At 33.4% G+C, this 18,447-nt stretch overlaps 1 protein-coding gene across 1 annotated transcript in view; it reads left to right on the forward strand.

The window, feature by feature from the left end:
• Positions 1–18,447, forward strand: part of LOC129216755 (storkhead-box protein 2-like) — a 168,611-nt gene that overhangs the window by 109,110 nt on the left and 41,054 nt on the right. The window lies entirely within an intron of this gene.

The following is an 18,447-nucleotide window of genomic DNA, read 5'->3' on the forward strand; positions in this document are numbered from 1 at the left end:
CGAATTCTACCTCTCTTATTGCCGGTAACCAATTTTTCTAACACACTATGTATTATTTGTTAATTGTATACCACAACTTGACACGACTAGTAAATCAATCTTTCGCCAAGATGCTAGCAATCATAATCAGCAAATTTACTTTCTAGTTGTGATAAAAGTCGTATACACGTGAAAGCTATCACTGTCGGAATGCTCTCAGACACTTGCTTCCCAATCTTATCGATCACTTGCGAAGTGTTTTTGCAGAATGTCTTCTTCTATTTACCTTCAAGCAATGCTAATCCAAAATTCTTCTCCAGCTTGGAGTGTTTTTCTTGCCCAAACTTATTAACACATTCCTTAGATTAACCAATCCGGTTTTCTCAACTTTAATGATTTTTCTTACAGTGACCTTTCTTCATCAGTTTTCGGAGGATGAATCATTTTCATCAGTATAGTTTCACTTTCATATGACTTCTGTTACGACAGATAAACAATCTAGTTCGCGTTTAGTGTGTGAAACTAATGGTTGTATTATTTGTAGAAGGTTAGGTTAAAGTTGTGCGAACAACTTTTCTTAATTTTGACCTCATTTTCGAAAACCTTTATTCTCATATCGTGCCATATCCACTTTTCCTGATGAATATTGATTGCAAGTATGAACTAAGCACGGAGCGCGTCGTAAATCAATAATATAAATATGCTTGCCTTATGAGATATATTTAAAATAAAAATGAAATTTATCATAGCGTTTTTCTAATTCATATGTTGATTATGTATCATTAATTATGTTTCATTCAATATTATTTATATTTGCATTAATGTTCTACCTTACACGTTTTCCGTTAACTCGGTGGTGGGAGTTAAGATCAAGACTAAAATTTTTCTGTCGCCAATGACGAATAGAAGGAAATTTATAAATTGTTCCTTTTTTTTTCCAATAGCCACTTTTATTGTACACCAAAAAAAGCAAGTTAACAACAAATTAGTTTTTAAATCTTTACTAATAATAAAGCTGAAAGTCTCTCTGTCTGGAGGATGTCTGGATCTCTGTGGCGTGCATAGAGCCTAGACCGTTCGGCCGATTTTCATGAAATTTGACACAAAGTTAGTTTGTAGCATGGGGGTGTGCACCTCGAAGCGATTTTTTGAAAATTCGATGTGGTTCTTTTTCTATTTCAATTTTAAGAACAAAAATATCATAAGATGGACGAGAAAATTACGAAATTATCATAACGTGGAACCGTAACATGGGTACAAGCTAATTGGCGAGAAAATTCCCCATACATTATTTGTAAATATACAGGCGAACCAAAAGACCTTTTAATTTTTCTATTACGGGCAAAGCCGTGCGGTTACCACTGGTTGCTACTAAAAGAGAAAAAATATCACTTAAAAAATAAAGTTTAATGTAATTAATTAATGGAATTACTATTAATTGATAGCACAACTATGTGGGGGAAAAAGATGACTGGGTGGTGAATGACACTGATATTTGTAGTTTGTATATACAGTTGGCTCTCTGTTTAACGACTTTCAAGGGACTACAAAAAATCGTCCTCAAGTAGAAAACGTCCTTAAATAGAATGCGTTTAAAACTACAGTGGACCATCTCGGACCGTGAAAAGCCGTCGTTAAATAGAGAAAGTCGTTAAATAGAGCGTCGTTAAACAGAGAGCCAACTGTAATTGTCTTTTACTTCGTTTAAAACAAATTAGCCTAGTAGTTGAACCGTGAACATTAAGTAATATTTTTTAAAAAATTGAAAACGTAACGAAATGATAATGTATATTCATTAACCACAGTTCTCCTATTAAATCTTTAAGTTTCATGTTCAGTTTTGTTGAAACATTAAATTTCTAGCCGTCACGTCACGTCCTTTTATCATGCCATTCAACTGCACCTCGCAAATGATTTTGCAGCTCATTCTAGCTCCGCTGGTTCTTTGAATTGATATTAGGTCCGCGTTAAGACATTACATTTCATGGCACCACGTGACCTCCTTTTATCACGCCATTCAGCTAGTACGGCTGACACATAATTTTGCGACTCATGCCGGCTTTATGTCTTGAAGAACTGAAACAAAAGAATGGCACAAAGAGAAAATAGTCTCGTCGTGAAGATGGTCACACTCAAGGGGAGATCTAGGGATCTGATAAATTTCCCGCTTTTTTAATCCTTGGCGGAACAACTTTCTAACGTCATTTTTTTATTCTTATCAGTTTCTTAAGTTCGTTGGCCGACTTGTTACCTTTTAATGTATCGTCTGCGGTCTTGGTTTATTCACATTGGTGATATTTTAACTGATACTTTGAATGTATTTTATAGTGACACAGCTGTACAACAAGATATAATTTACAAATTAAATATCGTCGCCTCAAAGGAATAGTAGGATATCTTAGTGTTATTACTGGAACTAGATGTTGCTCTGAGGCGACGACACGTGTTTCTAAAACCACTCTGTTAAATATAATTGACACTAGTAAACCATTTGTATATGCGAAATGTAAAATGAATGACTTTCTGAATCGGTCTGTTAATAAATGGAAGCTAGTTAGTCATTTGTGTATCCGAAATATATATATATATATATATATATATATATATATATATATATATATATATATATATATATATGCTTACTAAAATTGGTCTGGTTATTATAATTGACACTAGTTATTCATTTGTATATATTTAAAATTTAAAACAAATGATATGCTATAATCGGTCTGTTAATCATAAATAACACTAACTAGTCATTTGTATATCCGAAATATGAAACAAGTGGCTTTCAAAAATCGTTTTGTTATGTAAAAAGGACGTTAGTCATTTGTGTATGTATAACATGAAACAAATTACTTACTTAGATTGGTCTGCGATGTATAATTGGCGATTGTTAATCGTTTCTAGATCCAAAATGTGAAATACAACGAACTAAAATCGGTCTGTTATATGTAATTGACACTAGTTAATCATTTGTATAACCGACATAGGAAACAAATGACTTACTAAAATCAGTGTTTTTTATAACCGACCCTAAAAGTCATTTGTAAATCCAAAATATGAATCAAATGACTTACTAAAATCTCTGTTTTGTATAATTGTCTATTGTTAGTCGTTTGTTATACCAGAACTTTCTGAAATCGGTCTGTAAATGGACAATAATTAGTCATTTGTTTATCTGAAAAATGAAACGCTAGCATTCGTCAAAATAAAAATAATCTGTAAAAAATCTTTAAACTGGAAAGTCTATTAAAAGCAATTATTATCACTTATAAATAATAATAATAATAATAATAAAAGTTAAGTAATTGTATTTGCTTGCATCAAAGTTATGCATATAACAAAATCCACTTTAAAACTGTAAGATTGCAATGTATTTTTCATTAACGACTTGAAAAATATTGCAAGTGTAACCTTTAACCTACCTCAGACGCAATTCAGGAGTCTCTGCATTATCTTGTCACATGTCACATTATCTCACAAAAGGATGCCATTACTTTTAATGGCAAATGAAAGCTGGTTTGAAATGATTTTTTTTTTACTCGTACACTAGATAGCAGAAAAAAAAATATAATTTGAATTTTGACATCTTGAATTCAAATTATGTTTTTCGCAAATCACGAGTGTGTATGTAGGCATGTGTGTTTGTGTGTGGGAGGGGGGGGTATGTGTTTGTGTGTGTAGGCATGTGTGTTTGTGTCTGTGTGCTAGCATAAGTGTGTGGGTAGTTGTGTGTATGAATGTGTGTGGAGGGGGGGGCATGTGAATGTGTGTGTAGGCATATGTGTTTGTGTCTGTGTGCAGGCATGAATGTGTGGGTAGTTCTGTGTGTGTAGGTGTCTGTATGTATGCGTGTGTGCATGTGTATGTGTGTAGGTGTATGTGCTTGTGTGTGTGTGTGTTTGTGTGCGTGTGTGTGTGTAGTTGTGTACGTACGCGCGTGTGTGTAAGACATGGATGCAACCTGGAGACGGCTTTCGCTATAGGAGCAGCATCGTGAGGAGCCGGTCGACGGTGATGGTGCGGAGGGTGGCGGTGGGAAAATAAAACCAGCGTAACATCAAAAACAGTCAAATGAGAACAATAAGCAATCGTGATTACTCAAAAAAGAACCATTAAGCTACATTTATTATGGACTAGAATTTCCACTTTAACTTTAGAGTATTGGTAATAAATACCTCAAGGCCTTGAGTTATGTATATTATGTCCGCCTTTTTTTCTGAAGAATCACCAACTCAAATTTCATTTGTTTATTCCTATGTCAAGGCTAACATGCACCAAAACTACAAGAATTTTGTCATTCACTCCAAATAGGGTTTTAGGTTTTTTTTTTTTTTTAGGGAACTATATATAAAAGTCGGAAACTTTTTTTCAAGTTCAGAAGACTTGTTTAGTATTTGCCTGAAACAGATTTTTTTTTTTTTCTTTTTCTTTTTAAAGGCTTGTGATTCTGAAATCAAGTATCAAATATAACTAGAGACGTACCGAGTAGCACTTTAGCCGAGTACCGAGTACTCTGCCTTTCATTACTCGGCCGAGTACCGAGTTACCGAGTACTCGGCCTTTCACTACTCGGCCGAGTTACCAAGTACCAATTATGTTTTAAGAAGAACCACCGACACATATGTGATGAATTTTGAACTTATTGAAATAGTTGTATAGTCCTCCATGTCCATATAATAGTTTTTAAAACTAAATTCCTGCTGAAATTTAATTACTCATTATTAAAAAAAATTATATATATATATATATAGATAGATATATATATATATATATATGACAAAAATTTTACAAAAAAATCATTTTTAAAATTGAAAATAAATATAAAAGGTATGATTAATCAAGTTGGAATTAAAACAAATTATACCAATCTATTATAGTTCTTGTCGGCCAAAAATAAATAATTTTTAAAAGCAAAAAAAAAAAAAACAAATGTGCAGGAACACTGCAGACACGTGTTTCTGCGTTACAATGAATGTCTTTTTCAGTGCATAAAATGTGAGCTAAAGAATGTAAAGACATTCGACAAAAGAATCCGACTTTTGTCGGATGCCTTTAACGAGCTCACATTTTGTGCATTGAAAAAGGAATTACTTCAAGGTATTTTTATATTTCTTATAACTAATTTTTGTTTTTAGCAAAAATCCATTTTAATATAAAAATTCCATATTTTCTATACTTACTTTTTTGCACAATTTTTAATAAATAAGTTTTATTAACTTTGGGGACATAAAAATAAAGATTTATTCCATTGAAGCATTACAAACTTCATTATTCTCAAAATTTAAACTTGACTTGTAAATGATTGCAGAATATTATATGTGATTGCGCTTTTTTATAAATTTTAATATCTGTCTTGGACAATATTCAATTTTTTGCAACTACTCGGTATTGACCGAGTATCTGATAAAAATTTGGCCGAGCACCGAGTACTCGGCAAATTGGCAGAGTAGGCCGAGTACCGAGTAGATACCGAGTACTCGGTACGTCTCTAAATGTAACCAATTAAGGTGACCGTGACACGTTAAACCTTTAAATAAAAATAAAATAATGTTAACTAAATATTTGGTTTTTGTAAAATGCAGCTTTGTTCTTTAAAAGTCTTTCTCAAAAAGAGTTCTTGGGGGTTAATTTTTCCATTTTTCCAGTGCATCTAATTTTGAATTTCTTTATGAGATATTTGATATATTTTGCAAATTATTGCCTTCATCATATGTTTCATAAAATTAGGTTTGTTGAAAATTCCAGATTTCAGAGTGGCATACAGTAAAAATATAACTAAAAGAAAAACTCCCAATTATAAAAGGAGTCAAGTTTTCGAAACAAAAGATTGCCAACAAAATTCCTCAAAATTTTCACCTATGAGTTTTCTTCCGTTTCTCAGAAAAAAGGAACAGAATACTTATTCTTACCTCGTATGAACAATAACAAAATAACTACATCTCATTAACATCAACAAGCAGTTAGTGTTATTGACACCAGTTTCGCTAGCTATTCGACTATTTTTCTTGTATTTGTGGGGAATGTTCTTACATCTTACGAACATCATCAAAATTCTTACATTTTATTACAACTTGCAAGCAATAGTTAACATCAGTCTCACAAGTAATTCGTCAACTTTTCTAGTATTTGTGGGGATTATTCTTACATCATATGAACATCAACGAAATTCTTTCATTTTATTAAAGTCTGCAAACAATTATTAACACGAGTTAGTTTTGCGAGCAATTTAACAATTTGTCTCGTATTTGTGGAGATTATTCTTACATCGTATAAACATCAACAAAATCCTTACAAATTATTAACATCAACCAAATTCTTACATCTTATGAACATTAACAAAATCCTTACATCTTATTAACATCATTAAGCAATTATTAATACCGGCTTCGCTAGCAATTCGACAATTTATCTTGTATTTGTAGAGATTATTCTTGCAGTTTACGAACATCAACAAAATTCTTGCATCTTATGAACATCAACGAAATCTTTACGCCTTATTAACATCAGCAAGCAATTCTAAGCACCCGTTTCGCAACTGTGTTTTCACCAAGTCAGCAAGCAAATTAAGTAACAATTCTACTGACTGTGTTAACGTGCTTGTTCTCAGCATTTTCCCCTGCTTTTTTGCATTTCTTCAAAAACAAATTAGTTTCAAAACCCGCTGAGAAGAAAAAACACGAAAAACGACCCATTCATTCAAGCAATATTTTTTCCCGTGTCGCAAAGCCGAAAAAACAAATGATGCCTTATCGGTTCCTTTTCAACCGCTCCGACGAGCAATGCTTATGATAATGTGACAAATGCGGCCCACGCTAATTCCTGCACTTGTCGGGTAATTGATTGGTGTGTCGGTCCGTGGGTTATTGCCACCATGTATTACAAGGCCGAGACACCGCCCCGAAGCCAGAGAAAGTGACAAGAGACTTGCTAAGTAGGACGATCAGCGGGAGACTCTCCAAAGGTAGATGACTCCGGAATATCTCTGAGCAAATTAGACTGTTAATGAGAGCTCCCGAGGATCAGTTCGGTTTTGAATGACTAACGCAGACGTGTTTACCCGCAGGAGGATAGCTGATGCAGAATATAACATCTGCCAGACTTCGAAGAAGCAGCCTCATGGCTATCACATAATGTTACATCATACTTGTAGTTATCACATATCAGGCAGTGAGAAGCAAAGGGATAAAAGTGGCCAAATTGATAATTTGGAGATAACCAGTACAAATACAGTCGAGCTCGCTTAATGGAATGGCAAATTTTCCACGAAAAATTATTCCAGTAAGCGGGACATTTTATTAAATGGAATTAAAATTACATACATCAACGGTTTGGTACATTGAACATATATTACATTAAGCGGGATATTCTTTTAACCGATATTGTAATAAACTGGTTTAACTGTAACAGGGGAACCTCTCCTGTATCTTGGAGCAAGAAATTGTACTCGTAGTCCTGGTAGGTGCTGCTGTGCAACATGATTTAGGAGAAAAAAAAATGGAAAGATGTTTTTAAACGCGTTTTACTCAAAACTTGAAATTGTCCACTAACCTCCCTTTGCTTCTAACTGCCTCATATTTTACCCACTCGCATATTCTTGCAGACTATTTCTGAGTTGGAAAATTTTTGTTTCCGCTTTCTGCAAGAATTTTTTGAATTTAAAGTAGAAACATACTGTCGGAATGGAGCAGAAAGAAATTATAAATACAAAAATTGGTCTAAATCTGTGCAGGGGTCTTCGGTGGCTCAGAAGTCTAAAAGCTTGCTCCGGTAGTCGCAACATGCTCCTCAGCTTTCCATTCTATTTTGAAGCTTTTTAGCCTACATTTTCACTCGTAATTTTTAAATTTGGTATTTATATTCATGCCTTCCTTGGTAATGATTTGTGCCACAACTAATCTAATGCAGATTTACCTTTTCAAGTTTTTCAATGTGCGTTTTCCTCAGACTATAAAAAGAATTATACTACCGGGAGGTCATTGGATTATTGAATAATTTTGAAGTGAATGTTTAGGCTTTTAAAGTAAAAGAGCTATTTCTGTAGTGGTTGAAAGTGCTCTTCCTCCCTTGTATTTTTCCTTTTGCAGTAAATATAACGGGTAATAATTTTGTTATGTGAAGTACAAAGGGGTAATTTTGAAACATTTAAAAGTACTATTTTGCTGCATTAAAATTGCACTGTTTTTCTTTTTTTTAATAATTTATTCGGCTTCTCATTTTTGACCTGGTTCAGTGATTTAAACGGCAGAATATCTTTAACCCACGCTATTAATTCATTATAGATTTAATAATTATTTTCTCTTTATTTTGGATGACTACACAATGCTGTGTGTTCCGTTTTACAGTTTAAAAAATGTATAAAGACATACAATAAAAATGAAACTTATGTTTCCCTTTTTTTTTTTACATTTTGAACTGTCACTTCACCCTCTCGTTTTCTTCGCGTCACGTTCTTGTTCTTTCTGCGCCAGACTTAGACATATTCATAACAAAATTGTATATTTTAATGAAGGAAATAAATTATAAACGACGAAAAAACCAAAAAATTCTCAAATCCACTTTTTAACTGTTGCCAAAACCAATGAAAAATATATGTAATTTAACAAATACGTCGCTTCTGTCGCACAAAAAGCTAGCATGCAGAATTTCTAAGCCCCCGAATAAGATGTTTCACTTCAAATGACAATAAAACGAAGTTTCAAAACATAGGTAGAGCGAGACCCGTCATACGTCAATTCACATTTTTCAAGGGGGGGGGGGGGTAGAGGCAAAGGGTATAAATTTCGATGCACGTTGCTTCGAAAATAACCGAAACAACGCCCACATATATGAAAGTACAGTATACTCCCGATTATCCGTGTGCGGATTATCCGGTTTGCGGATTATCCGTGCATCATTTCGGAATCACACTTTTCTAAAGTTTCGATGATGTTATCGATAATATCGATAACATCATTGAGGAAGTTAAAGAAATCGAAGGTTTCGAATCAGTTGACGCTGAAAATGTTGAAGAGTGGTTTAAAAGCGACGAATGTGAATCAGGATTTCAATGTCTAACTGACGAAAATATCATCGAACTTGTTACTGAATCACACGCAAGTGCTGATAACGAAGATGAAGAACATTAAGATTATACAATTTCACATTCTATTGCTCTAAAATCTGTGGAACATTTATTCATTTATTGGATTACATGAGTGAAAGAAGTTACGATTACGGAGAAATAATTGCAGTAAGAAGAATTCGTACGGACATACGCAACAATTTAAACAAACAAAGAAAACAAAAATATATCACCGATTTTTTTAAGCAATAAATTTCGAAGAAAAGTTCTTGGTTTGAGTGAGTATTTAGTTTTTTCTAATTTCCCCTTAAATAGTTACCTTGCATATTCCTTAATTGATTTTTCGGATTATCCGTGCTTTTCGATTATCCGTGCTACGCCGCCCGGTGATTAGCACGGATAATTGGGAGTATACTGTATATTGATTTATTAAAAGTAAAAGGGATCAATTGCCCCCTTCCTTACCTAACCAAATGACGGACCTGAGTGGTGCAGTTTAAAATAGAGAAACTGTAGCTTAAAGATACGCCGAATGGCTGCAGTTCTTTCCGTTTCGATAAAATATACCACCTAGGAATCCACAATCTACTCTGATCACGGAAAGGAATCCATTCAAAAAAAAAATCTGTCTTCATGGAATAGGAATTCCCACTTCATTGTATCCACTTCAATGAATTCGAACAAAAGGTGTGTTTTTGGAATTTTATTTCATTCCAAAATAAATCCACACTTCATTCTCCTCTCAAAGGCATTTCATGCACCAGACGTGACACCTAGTATCTGATGATTGTAGTCATTATTCTTCCATCCAATCTTAAGCACTGTATGACAGGGTAGTATTAATTAGTTGATTTATAAGCTTGGAACGATCCGGAAATACCTACTTGTTTGAATTAAAAACGCTTCTTTTTTTCTTTCCATTGTGTAATTGAGATTTCGAACGAAATTCACTTGCTAACAGGTTGTTTTCCGCAGTAGCGTGGTAAAGTTATGCAGGTACTAGCAGCATTAGCACAACCAGAATATTTGCCTTGGGGACAAAATCTTAAGTCATGGCACCTGAATTTTGGTTTTCTTTTTGAAATACGCCAATATTGTTGGCGGTGAGTGATGTATTGTTATGATAATTTGTTTAATAATAGTTTTTATTTGAAATTGATAAAAGACGATACTATCCGCCTACCTAAACAGAAGACATTTTTACGGTAGAATTACTGTGTTTCAAATAAACAACATTAATTCCATTTAAAATTACCTAATGTGACAAAATTGTTAACGACGAAATAAACCGAAGAGGAAAATTTTTGAAACGAATAATTTTTGTATGTTTACTACTAGTGCGACTTGAAACAAAAACATGGGTGTTTCAAAACATTGATAATCAGAAGTAAAGCATCGGTTATGAAATTATAATTTACCTATTTGAATGAGTAACTTATTGTGGAAAAACTAGAAATAGAGTAGATCTACTCTAGCATTTAATATTCCAGTTAACAGTGTACTGATGGGAAAAAGGATTGTTAACTTAGGTACCTCTGAAAGCTTCGCATATCCGTTTACCATATTTCAATGAAATATGGAAGTAATGAAGTAATTGGTGTTGTCAGATTCTTAGATCGATCAAGCGTCCTTCCTCCTTCGACAGCCATCACAATATTTTATTTATTTATTTTATTTTTTATTGATTAATTAATTAGCTAATTATTATTATTTTGTTATTATTATTCTGTGATCAAGCTTCTTAAAAATAGTTATTAAAACGTATTATATTTAGATTGACTGCATTACTGTATCGTAACCAGCTCCACCCGTAAATAAAGCGTTGGCTGATTCAGGGGAGAGTTAGTTTTCTGACAAGAAAAATGAAAATTAACTAAAAAATTGAAGAGTTCAGACTATGAATGTACTGAAAAATTAATAAGAGTATTGTTTGCATTGAGACGATAGTTATAACCTATTTTAAAAACCACGCAAAATAGCAAGATGGAATCGTCGGGAGCTTGTAATAATCGTGAGTTCGTACGCTGTAAAGAAGTTGTGGTGTGTTGTACCATAGGATGGTACCATTTACTGGCAACAAAAGATGGTACGCTAATTTCCCATATTTTAGTGAAACATGCTTAAGTTTTGGTCGCTAACTTGCATATTTCGCACCAAAATGTAGGAAAATTAGGCATCATCATTTGTAGCCAGCAAATTAGCACTATACTTTGGTGCAATATGCCTCTAAAGTTTTTAGCGTATACAACAAGATCAATATTGTAGATCGTTAAAGTAGGCTCAAAAAAAAATTTCAGAACTTTTGCAATAATTACAATCTTTGTCTTTGTGTGGTGGAAGAGTTTTTTTTTTTTAATCTAAAATTTGAAAATGCCGAACTTTGTATGTACTGACAAAATTAATAACAGCCTTGAAACAATAGTTATTACTTCCAAACATAACGCAAAATAGCAAGAAGATGAAATCATCGGAAGCATGTGCAAATATTGTATTTGTTCCACTAGGTTTCTGAAATGTTTACGAATTTTTTGCAATAATAAGAATCGTGTCCCCTTGCGTTTTGGAAGAAGAAATATAGTCTGACAGCTCATCTTCACCAACGTCTGCGTGAGAGAAAACAGAAGTCACCACATCAGAGGACGAGATAACCATCTTAGCCAGTGTCCATCTCTTTTGGGATGAGTGTCCGTCAGGGTTGACTGCCAAACGGGAGTAAAGACGGATGCTGCCGCCAAGGCCAAGGTGGGGTCTTTACCCCAAATTGTCCGTCCATTGTCAACGACGTCCGTAATAGGGCGGATCCTGAAGCTTCACCTTTATGATTGTCTGGAAGCACCTGGAGAAGAGCCCATCTTCGATTCTTCTGGCGTGAGAATAGTGGGAGGATGCAGTTTATTCTTGCTCAACCAACCTCAGAAAAATGATCACCGCCGCTCATCATTAATGCTTGCTGCAAATGAAATAAGCGTCTCCAGAAAGTGTTGTATTGTGCGTGTTGTTTACTTTTTGACCCAATCCATTGTTTTGTGGATTGATTTCCCTCCATTGTGAAAGAAAGAGTCGATAATTTCAAGCCTAATATTCAGCTGACCACTGCGTGCTAGTAACTTCATTGCCTAAATTATAACCTTCTATGTACATTTTTCAACCGTGCATCCAAAGACTCCAGGTAAAGTTTTTCGAAATATGTTTGCGTTAAGGGGGTCAAAATCCAACGTTTTAAGCGTAATGGGTGCAAAAACAGATATGAAAGACACCGAGCCACCGACAGTCAAGGCGTACCTCTTGGCACTTTGGTCGCCCGGCCTCCATCTCCCATAAAACTTATGAGATTTATGCTACTCTTGATTTCGAGCCGGTCCCCTAATTTCCAACTAGGCTGACATGGTCTTTTTTCAACCCTGGAAACACAAAGAGCAAAACTAAAGTGCTCAAATATATAACATTATGTGAGGAACTTTAGGATGCAAGTAATCTTCCACTTAGTTAGATTAATAAGAAAATTCATTAACAAGGAATCTGAATCATCCGTCAAAATTTAGCTACTGTGTTTTGATATACGATATACAAATGTTTTAAGATATATTTTGAAATGTTGCACTTTTTAAAGGCTGAAATAAAAATATTTAGCTGAAATGTAAAAAGTATAATAATATGCCCAAAAATTAATTGTGCACATATATTTTTCATGATTTAATTTAGTAATATTTCATCCAAGATTACTCTAAAATTTAAAAGGCAATTTTTCTCGCGTGTCACTAAATACCTCATGCCTGCATACGTAGAGCCTAGATATTTTCGTTATTTGTAAAAACAAGCAATAAAGTACAATATTTGCTGAATGCAAAAAAAAAGAAAATCTTGCAAAAATTTGATTGTAATGATTTTGGAGATGAAGAATTCTTATACATTCATTTTTTTCTTGTTACTTACAAGTAATTTATTTAATATCAAGCTGATATATTCTCTAGCGAAAGTTAATATAGGCTGATAAGACCTGCTCTGTCAATATTTCTCTAGTCTTTAAAAGTATCATATTCTCGCAATTATGTTACGTATTTATTATTGTTATTTTTTTAATTTATACTTGAAATATTTTGCACTGCAATGAATTATCTAAAGTACCAAGTTTTACATGCAGGCCAAGTAATTGTTATCCACCATTTATTTTTTTCTTGAAAAAAGTACTAGCTGTTCTTATTTAAAACGAGAGTTACGTTGAAGAATATATGATATTCTTTTAATACAGGTCAGTATTTTGAAATACAAATGTCATTCAAGTTTACACCGAAAAAATAGTGCTCAATCGATCAAGTTCAATTGACCTATTAACTTTAAAACCACGCTTAAGCTCCTTGTAAAACAAAGCATTTTACTTTTCTTACACAACCTCAATCACTCGTTTATAGTGTCTTTTTAAACTATGACACTTTCCTCTATCAATTTGTTACTAATATCGTAATTTATCTCCAAAAAACGAGCATAAAGATATGACTTCGTGATCGTAAGGTTTCCGCTTGAGTAACCTCGACGTGAAATGGTTTTATTTCTGTAAAATGAAAACCAAAGAAGGAAATTGAAGAACAGGATTTTTAAAAAAAAAAGTATTCGACGTAATACGCAAGAATAAATATGTCGAGTCTGTTTGATCAAGAACATCTGTGTTGAAAACCTACCAAACTGTGACATCACGCTTATATTGGTAACTCACGTTTGCTTTTTATGACCTTCCACTGACCTTTAGAAGGTCCACGCGACCTTCCGACGGAAATGGCAGAGTCGTGGATACAGCAGACGTAACAACATGTCCATGTTCTCTGGAAACACCCTCATTGTTATTATTTATATGTCATATAATTTTTATAGATGTTTCTTAGGAATAATAATGCATAAGAATTATGGAAGCTGTATGCCAAAAGGAAGTCAATTGTTTCCAACTTTACGTTTAACGGATGTTGCAAAACAGCTGAAGGATTCAATTCATTGAGCTTTAGGGAAACTTCTCACAGCCCTATGGAAACCTTAGTCATTAATGCTCGATTTTGTTTGAGAAAATTAATTATTTTATTAAAGTATTTTTTTTAAAGTCTAGTAAGAATAAAAACTAAACTGTGGGAAATGTGATTATTTTTATATAAACATAATTCAGTCTATTTAGCATGCGCTCACACAAGCGTAAACTGTTCGTTTTCTATGCGCCAATGAAATGTTCTATGCAGGAAATGTCTCTTAAATAGAGTTTCTTGATGATGCCTATTTGAGTATATTTCCTTTAAATAAGAGCAGTACATATTATGTTTCAGAAATGGAATTATATGGGGAAAATCCTGCTGAGAGAGAAATAAGTTGTCAGAGACCGATTTATAGATCTCCGGACCCTGACCACAAAACCATCAACTCGTTTATGCTTCAATGCATGGTTTAATTCTCGATATCAACATTATATATTTTTTATGACAACAAACTGTGAACTGCTTGAAGCTTTTTGTTAAGAATTACATATCGTGTGGTAATAAGAGAAAGCCACTAAGTCAAATATAATTGATTTTCGGATTTTTAGCTTTTCTTGATCACAGAAATCAGTTCCTTTGACTGATGAAATGTATTAAGTCATAGCTTATTTTTTTTTTCTTTTGTATTTCTGAGTTTTGTAATCAGATAGTCATACAGTTGATGATAATTAGTCCTAACCGTATCTATCTTTAGTTTAATATAAAAAATAAAATTATGAAAACCAAGACTGTTCTGTGATTTTGCAGAAAATGCCAGTGTTTTAACTTTTTTGATAAAATAACAGCAGTACCAAAGTAGACAAAGCAAAAGATCTTTAATCCGCCTTTACTCAAAACCATGTTTTTTAAATTAGTGTGTTTCACTTGTAACCCCACGATATAGAAATTTAAAATTTATCTCGGATACAGTATGAAAAATTTTATTGGTGGAAAATTTGATAAGCACGGGGAAAATCATGTAAAAAACAAGATATTCACACAAAATGTACTTTTTTTCCACGTGTAATTTGGAAACCATTTACAAGTTGAGGGCCTTGGGCACGTGCCTCAAATGCTCTCCCGTAAATCGGTCCCAAACGGCACTACCATATTTTATTGCTTGATAAATGAATAAATGAACAAATATTTAAAAAAATCTTCGAATACCTCAACTCAAGTTTTAAATGAAGTTCAAATAAGTTTGATGCAGTTTCAAACTAGTGACTCAACTTTTAGAAAGAAGAAATACAAAAAGTTTGAAAAAGCTTTCAAACAATGTAAGCTATCTTTGTAAATAATGGAGTAAAAAATAACGTGGATAAGTTTTTGCAACAAAGTAACTACATTTTATTAAAAAAAAAAAAAAAAAGAGAACAACAAGCTTAGAAAAGTATTAAAGTAATGTAATTCAGGATTGTAGAAAATGATAATTTATCGCTTTTTAGCTTCGTGAAAGGGTCTTTAAATTGCATTATCTCCTTCTATTCAAATTAGACAAAAAAGATGTTAAAATTTTCCTTCCAGTGGGTGTTTTCTTGAATTACTTCTAAAAATGAAAAAATACATAGTTTAAATTTATGTGCAAAATGAATACCAAAAGGATTTATAACAGCTCTTGAAATCGTGTAGGTGTTCTTTGGTATTCGACTAACTGCTTCTAAACGAGTTTGGAGCTATTTCCCCTTCATTTTCCAAAAGTGCAACTTTAAACCTAGAAAACTTGGTATGACGGGTTAAAAAGATGAAACTGGGAAGGAAGAGGAAAGATAAAATCTAAAAACAACACTTGCTGATGAAAAAGCTAAACCGTGGAAGAAATTTAAATCGCAGTTATCTTAATTAATAATCAAGAGAATAATGCGTTTCATTGTTCTTCCGAACAATTTTTTAAACATTGTAAATGCTTTCTCGGTTATATTCTCTGTTTAAGGTTGCGAAAATTTCGTACCACCAGCGTAATTGCTAATTGTAACAAAGAAGTTTGTCTCAAATACTATTCTAGAATCAGTCAGAAAGTGAATTGTTTTTTTCGCGACATTGTTGTTTCAGAAAAGAGGCTGTTTAAATGTAGCAAAAGAAAAGAAAGGTTACTTAGTTGAATAATTTCTTGTGAATAATTATCACTTTTCTAATATTAGAAACTAATTTGTGTTGTTCAATATTCATAGTTATTATTATTACTGTCCAAGAAGAAATGACTTTCCTTGTTACAGATGTCATAGAAACTTTTAAAATATTGTTTTTGCCATTGTTCATTTTTCTTTCGAGAAATTGCAAAATGTGAGCCAAATATCCCCTACTTGTGCAAGAATATTAGATTTTTATTCTAACCCTTTCGATTTGTGACGTCATGTTTTAATAATAATTACCAGAAGCTGGATATTCCTTAGTTGTTCCCAAATATAAATGTGGATCAAACCGACAATTTTAGACAATTTAGAAAGAAAAAAAAAGCCATAATGAAAATTGGTTTATTAATAAGTAACCAACCAGTTACAAAAAATATGAAATATAAAAATTTGTACTTTCCTATAAACGCCAACTTTTCTCACACTCTTTCTTTTACATTGCAGTTAGGAAAAGATTTTACATTTCGTAACAACAATCATTTAAGAAAAAGCAGATTCAATCTTCAAATGCGGCATGAATAAAACCAGTCACTCAAATCGTTTAATTCTAAAAACTTTAAACTGGAGCAGCTAATTTCAGGCTCAGAATGATATGAACCAAGTTTTTACTAACTCCATTTCTACAAGAACATGTTTTTTTTTTTTTTTAAATGCATCGTAAATAGTTGAGCTTTTTAAAGAAAAATCTTGCCCCGTCACTTATTCTCTTTCAAATGGTCTTAAACAGCGTGAAATTGTTCTAGAAAATCCTAAAGCTGAAGCAAAAAGTTATTTTTTGATTGTTGAAGTTTCTGTTCAGTTCTTTGTCGCTTTGTGGCCAAATTTCATGACTGAGCGTTAATCTTTTGTATTGATTTGTTATTCTCAGAAGCTTTGCATCCTGGCGATGACAGATAGTTTTCTATTTCTATACAAAACCTATTTGTGCGACTTTACAATGTTTAGTTGGAACATAGATGGAAAATTGGGTATAAGCTTCTTATTTAATTCCACAATGAATTACAGAGGGCAGCTGTCATTCTGTTGCTGGTGTATTTGGAACTGATTTCATATGAATTTGGGGCGTGGGATTCAGATGTGGCCTCCAAAAACCAAGACTGGCTCCTAGTCAGTTTGGTCACCGGCTCCTTCCCCCCATAAAACTCGTCAAATTTATTCTACTCCGAGTCGGATCCGAACCGTCTCAAGGAGCGGGCCCCTACTTTCCAACTTGGCTGACATGGCCTCTCGTCGGCCCTGTTCAAATGTGACATTAGTTTTTCTCCACACTGTTAAAACTGCGAATTGCATATGGCACCTTTTAGGGTGAACGCGTGTAGCACCAGCAGCACCGACTGAAAAGTACAATTTTGGCTCTACACGGCTCCCTTAAGGGTACCAGTTTTGACTATGAAATGCAACTGGGGGCCAAAAAAGGGGGCCCCTTTGGCACCCTTAGCGGGGTGCTTCTGGTGCTACAAGCGTTCATCACTGAAAGGTATCATATGCACCCGTAGCATATGCATACCCGTGGTTTAACAGTCAAGGAGCTTAGTTTTCTAACTTCATCATAACATCTTAGTGAAATACATGTGACTTTGGTTCAAATTAAATCCTTGATCAAATAAAAAATCAAAGCATAAAATTGTATTGTTATGGTGAAAATATTATCATGCAAAGATCCAACTCGTTACATAACGTGCGAAGCGAATATATACACGGCACGAATTTACAAACTAACCTAAAGTTAAAGCACCGTTATTAAACTTAAAAGATGTTTTTCCCATCTGATGAATTTACCTAGATGTAAATGTATTGCAGACTGACAATAGGCTGGATCTACCGGAAGCAATCCTTGTCTCAGAACTTGCTTTAAGCACAAAATTAAGTCTGCACATTTTGGGTATAACAGCATATTAAAAAAGCACTGATCTAAATGTCAAATCGTGTTTTCGAAAGGTAAAAAAACAATTATTATTGCTGAATATGGATCAGTAGGAAAATTGACCCGATTTTCTTCGAAATTTTTTACTATCTTATTTGATCAATTCCAGTTTATATGTGTCAAATAACAGTTACTTGTAATTAAATAAGCTGTAAAATTTGAACCCAAGTATATAATAATAATTATCGAACTGAAAATCAGCGAAATATCTTAAAGTGTTTTAAAAACAGTTTTTTTTCCATGTGCGTTTATAGTTCTTTTGTAGTTTAATTCCTAATATGATTTATACACAAGTATCAAATGATTGTATTTCATCTATTTTTACGATTTAAATGTATCTCTATTATGACATCATGT

This window comes from Uloborus diversus, chromosome 2 (genome assembly GCF_026930045.1).
Source record: "Uloborus diversus isolate 005 chromosome 2, Udiv.v.3.1, whole genome shotgun sequence".
NCBI classification, from domain to species: domain Eukaryota; kingdom Metazoa; phylum Arthropoda; class Arachnida; order Araneae; family Uloboridae; genus Uloborus; species Uloborus diversus.